The sequence below is a fragment of the Pleurodeles waltl genome, chromosome 8, assembly GCF_031143425.1.
Source record: "Pleurodeles waltl isolate 20211129_DDA chromosome 8, aPleWal1.hap1.20221129, whole genome shotgun sequence".
Taxonomy (NCBI): domain Eukaryota; kingdom Metazoa; phylum Chordata; class Amphibia; order Caudata; family Salamandridae; genus Pleurodeles; species Pleurodeles waltl.
In genome coordinates this window covers 168,102,352-168,108,204 of record NC_090447.1, presented here as the reverse complement: position 1 = coordinate 168,108,204, position 5,853 = coordinate 168,102,352, and positions in this window count along the sequence as shown.

The following is a 5,853-nucleotide window of genomic DNA, read 5'->3' as shown; positions in this document are numbered from 1 at the left end:
TTCAGCAGCCCCAGCGGTGCTGGCTCCCTTATGACCCTGACAAACAATTGGGACAATGAATCTGCCAGGGAACCAAGGATGGTTCCCAAGGTTTAGTGGACTGACCCTTTACTCTGTTGCTGACACCCAGTGCCCTACAAGATGAGAAGGTGGATTGGACCTTTCAAATGATGCAGGGAAGGAGTTCTGCTCACTGGCAGTGGGGTGCGGGGGCTGTGGAAGATGCTGCAAAGCAGAAGAGAGCCTCAGGCACACAGGCAGAGTACATGTCTGGTGCAGGAAGCCAGAAAAGTCAGATCCCCATAAAAAGCACCCTTTAAAGAATAAAAGGCTTGAGGAAAATGCTGCTGGTTGCTAGGGATTGCCATTAGAAGCTAAATGAGCCCAAGATCAATGAAATCTGCCCTATGGGACCTGATACATCTTAATATCAGGGTCCCTGGAATTATGCTATTCTGAAGCTGAGGCCAATTTTGCGTAATTATTTATTTGCCACATAATTCAGTATCTGCTGCATAATCTGCAGAGTTTAGCAAAAAAAAAGTTTGTTTCTAGCACAAGCGTTTTAAAAGTTTCCAAAAATATAGCGACTTAGGTTCCTGCTCACCGGAAAGCTTTTTACAAAATGTGACAGTTTTTTTTTAAAGTTGCTTATTCATGTATTTGAGAGTTAATTTGTTACAAATAAGGTACACTCTATTTCCAAACTCTATTGCCAGGTATAAAAATATCACAATAACGAAGTGATACTATCCCAAAATGTGCTGCATTATGCCTCATAATTAGCATTTTCGTGCTGCGTAATTTGTTCAACCCTGATGCATTATTTGTCCCTCCTCTGCCGCATAGTTCCAGTGGCCCTGATATTAATTTAAAGCTTGGTCCCAAGGGAGATTGGGGGCAACGCAGAGAACAAAGGATATGGCGCTTCACCAACAATTCCTCAAAAACTTCCCGGGTGGGCTAGAGCCTGGAAATCAGCATAAATGATTGTACTTTGTTGTTACTGGGAAGGGTGCATGCCTGAGTCCCCTCTCCAATTACGGTTTTGTCCTCTGAGGCCCCTATCTCCCCAGGTGCTGACATAAGTAAAAGAGATGCCCTAGTTCCATCCCCCGTTACATAAATAACAAGATGGGCATATTGCCTGATCCCTGTACCCATGACTGGGGGCACAGGCTCTCCCAGCAACACAAAAAATCAGGATTGAGATGCTGTCTCTGTAAAGCACACACTGGCTGTGACACAACTGGAACCAGCTGGGGTAGCAGGCGCCTTGAGGCTTCCTCATGGCCCTATGTAGATGGGTCATGTGGGTGCCCCGAACGGAGCTGGGACAACTGTAGTAACAAAAAAAAAAGTGTGACACAAGGCTGTTTTTCAAGCACACAAAAAGCGGTCAAGCCACTCATGAATTATTCACTGCTTCTGCAATAGGAGTTTACATAATCCCTTGCAGGGGAGTTACAATCTGCAAGGAACCACCTATATTTCCTTCAGTGTTTTGAGGTCTGCCAGGATCACAGCTATATCCAAATGAACCCCCATAAAGATTCATGCTATGTCTCCCAGGTCAGACCTGTTCTCAGTGGAATTTTCACAGTGTTTTCCAAAACGTTTGAAATCAGTGCTTATCAGTGTTTATTCAGTTGCCTAACCCACAGAATAGACAAAAGCTTTCTTTTTGCTGTATTTACATTTTTTTGTTTTTTGCAGTGATTGTTAAAAAGTACATTTTAATTTACAGGAAAGTTGATGCAGGGCATGTACTGTCTTCACAGTGCAATTGTGTTCATTGGACTTATGCTAGACTGTTTTAAGCATAGAAAGTATATATTGCACTCTCACACTGACCTTTCATTGGCATCTCTCACATCTGATAAGCTCATACACTTACTGTGTCAGGCCTCTGCCTGGTTTACAGGACTATGAATGGATTAAAGAAATTAAGATTAAGGCCCTCATTATGACATTGGTGGTAAATACACTTACCGCCACGCTGACTGCTGCCAATTTACTGCAGCCGCCGCAGATATCCGTTCACCATATTATGACACACACACACACCAATCCGTCAGTATTCAGACTCATAGATGATTCCGCCACACCCAAGGTCAGTGATAAAGTGTTGGTATCAAAACCCACACCCTTACGCCAACAGAGCAACGCCCATCACATTATGACACATGAATCACCACGGCGGACAGTCAATGACGGTAAACCATTGGCGGTACATTCCAGCGCGCTCACAGTGGACACACACATACAACACAACATTACATTGGTCAATTTAAATAACACACACCTCAGACCCATACACACACCACACCCACACACCCACCACTATAAAACACACGCCCACATTACCCACAACCCTTTACGAATACAAACCATTGGCATGAGACAAACACCAAGACAACAGACAAAACCAGAGCCACACATTACCTACACCTATACACCACCCACGCACCCCACAGCACACCTGGCCGGAGTAGCAGGAGGACTGGACTCTGGTAAGTCAAATCTTTACTACTATGACCCCCTTACCTGCATGCTATCATATACCCCCACCCTCACTCCCATCACTCCACCATGTCCCACTCACGCCACCATCACATCTCATTCATCCCAATGCCAGGCCCTGCATGTCATACCAATGCATGAACACCACTCACAGCCCTGCATGGACACCTATCACTAAAGCATGCATACTAGAGAGAAAAAGCTATCCCACCATATACCAACTTACACATGTGAAAGCTGCCAGGGCAAATATAAACAAAGAGGGCAAGCCACAGATGCACAATATGTCAGACACAGAAACAATAACACATCATTTACATCCCTACAGGTACCCCAGCCAATGTCACCGGACAGGACGTGCCAGCACTATGCAGTCCCCCAAAAGAAGAGGCCCACAGTGATGACAGCAACTTTGGTCTTCAGGATCTGGATGACCAACCTAGCCCATCATGGACCTCTGGACAGCTGGTTACCCAGGCCCACACACCACCACAGAGCCTCCCCGATCAGGAAACCCTACCACAGCACCAACCCAGGGTACCCATACCTCTGTCCCCAGGACACATCAATCAGCAGTGTGTCCACCTCTACAGGGACCCCAGGCCACACCTCGCATACAAGACAGTCTGGGAGCTGGGGTCAGTGGGCACATGGTTCAGGGGACAGAGGCACAGGCCAACAGGGACACTGGGAGGACTGCTGTGTGCCAGGGGGAGGACAGACCCAGGAAACCAACACTCCAGGAGGCACTTGCAGAGATCCTGGGAGCATATAAACATTCCTAGGACACGATGGGCCAGATCCTGGACAGTGTGTAGGAGAACAGGCGGCTGCAGACGGGACAGTACCAGGGGATCAGGGAGGACCTACAGGCCATTAACACCACCCTGGTATCCATAGCAGGGGTGCTGGCAGACATGCCCAATATTATGAGGGAGGCAGTCACATAACAGCGAGCCCCTGCCACTAGCCAGACATCTGAACAGCCTCCCTCCTCTGCTGCCGCTAGTGGTCAGGAGGCCCGGCCATAGGACCAACAGGCCACCAGCACCCCTGCCTCCGCAGAAGGTGAATCAACCCACAAACGTTCCCTGTGATCCAGACAGAAGCCAGAGACACTTGCCCAGACCCCCACCAGGAAATGAGACTCTCCTGATTGTCACGCTTGTGTCCCACCCTGTCACCCTGTCCACCTTGAAATGCCATTGCTCCCCTTCCTATGTCCCCTTGGACAATGCACCTGTGCTACAGACTGGAACAATACCCTGGACTTTCCTCCATCATCACCCCATCCCATTGCACTTGCCCCTCAATATTTTAGTACTTCAATAAACACACTTGCACAAAAAAAAGAAGTATGGAGTATGTCAAGTTTTCAAGTATGTATTCATTTAAACAGGTACAAACATTGCAATTCAACTGTACAGAATATGAGCTTAGGTAAGCGACCTGTAGCTGGCTGCAGTGATCACACCAGGAGCACACCAGGAGCATATGTGAGGTCACCAACATCAGTAAAATGAATTGCCAAAGGGTACAGTAACTGGGAATAGAAGTGTGAAATGACAGCATGCCAGTGCCACAGAAATTCCAAATAATGTTATTGAAATGTGAAGTAACACTGTCTTACCTGTGTGTCATTGAAAGTATTGTCTGATGACTGATGCTCTGTTGTCCTCATCTTCTGCCTCCTCATCCTCACTGTCCATAAGGTCCACTGCTGCCACATGTGCATCTCCAGCCTCCTCCTTCTGCAGAAAAGGCATATGGGGCCGTATTTATACTCCGTTTGCGCCGAATTTGCGTCGTTTTTTTCGACGCAAATTCGACGCTAAACTAACGCCAACTAACGCCATATTTATACTATGGCATTAGAGGCGAATAGCGCCAAAGTTCCCGGAATGTGCGTCATTTTTTAGCGTGAACCCCTTCCTTGCGTTAATGATATGCAAGGGAGGCGTTCCCGTCTAAAAAATGACTCCCAGGCCTTTACGTGGTATTTATACTCCCGGGCAAAAGAGACGCCCGGGAGTGGGCGTGGCTAAAAACGGCGCATTTGCGCCGCTTTTTAACGCCTGGGTCAGGCATGGCGTTAAGGGACAAGTGGGCTCAAAATGAGCCCAGAGTGCCCTCCCCTGCCCCCAGGGACCCCCCCTGCCACCCTTGCCCACCCCAGGAGGACACCCAAGGCTGGAGGGACCCACCCCAGGGACATTCAGGTAAGTTTTTTTTTATTTTTTTTTAATAATTTTTTTTGGCATAGTGGGGCCTGATTTGTGCCCCCCTACATGCCACTATGCCCAATGACCATGCCCAGGGGACAGAAGTCCCCTGGGCATGGCCATTGGGCAAGGGGGCATGACTCCTATCTTTACAATGATAGGAGTCATGTTGATGGGGGATGGGCGTCGAAAATAAATGGCGCAAGTCGGGTTACGACGATTTTTTCGACGTAACCTGACTTGCCCCATTTTAAGACGCCCATGCGCCATTTTCCCCCTACGCCGGCGCTGCCTGGTGTACGTGGTTTTTCTCGCGCACACCAGGCAGCGCCGGTCTGCTTGCGCCGGCTAACGCCATTCAATAAATACGGCGCCCGCATGGCGCTTCAGAATGGCGTTAGCCGGCGCAAAACTTTTTGACGCTAAACTGCGTTAGCGCAGTTTAGCGTCAAAAAGTATAAATATGGGCCATGGTGTCTCAGGGCAAAGTTGTGCAACATGCAGCAAGCCACTATTATCTGGCAGACCCTCTTGGGTGAGTAGCACAGGAATCCACCTGTTAGATGGAGGCACCTGAACATGGCCTTCAGGAGGCCAAAGGTCCTCTCTATTATCCTTCTGGTTCACCCATGTGCCTCATTATAACGTTCTTCTGCCCTTGTCCTAGCATTCCTCACAGGGGTTAGCAGCCACAATAGGTTGGCATGACCAGAGTCACCTGCAATTTTGAGGGACAACATTTAGAAACACACTATTCCATATGGCCCACACTATACCCATACACCAACATATACTGGGTGGGGACCAGGGCTCACGTATTAGCCACACCCTGTACCTCTTTAGTTGGGCCATCACATTTGGGATGCTGCTATTCCTCAGGACAAAGTCATCATGCACCGATGCAGGATACTTAGCATTGAAGTGGGAGATGTACTGGTTCCCTAAAGCATACCATCTGTACATTCATGGAGTGGAAACTCTTACGATTTCTGAACACCTGTTCATTTTGACAAGGGGGGACAAATGCAATATGTGTTCCATCAATCGCCCCAATTATTTTTGAGTTATGTCCCATTGCATAGAACTCGGCCCTCACTGTGGCCAAATC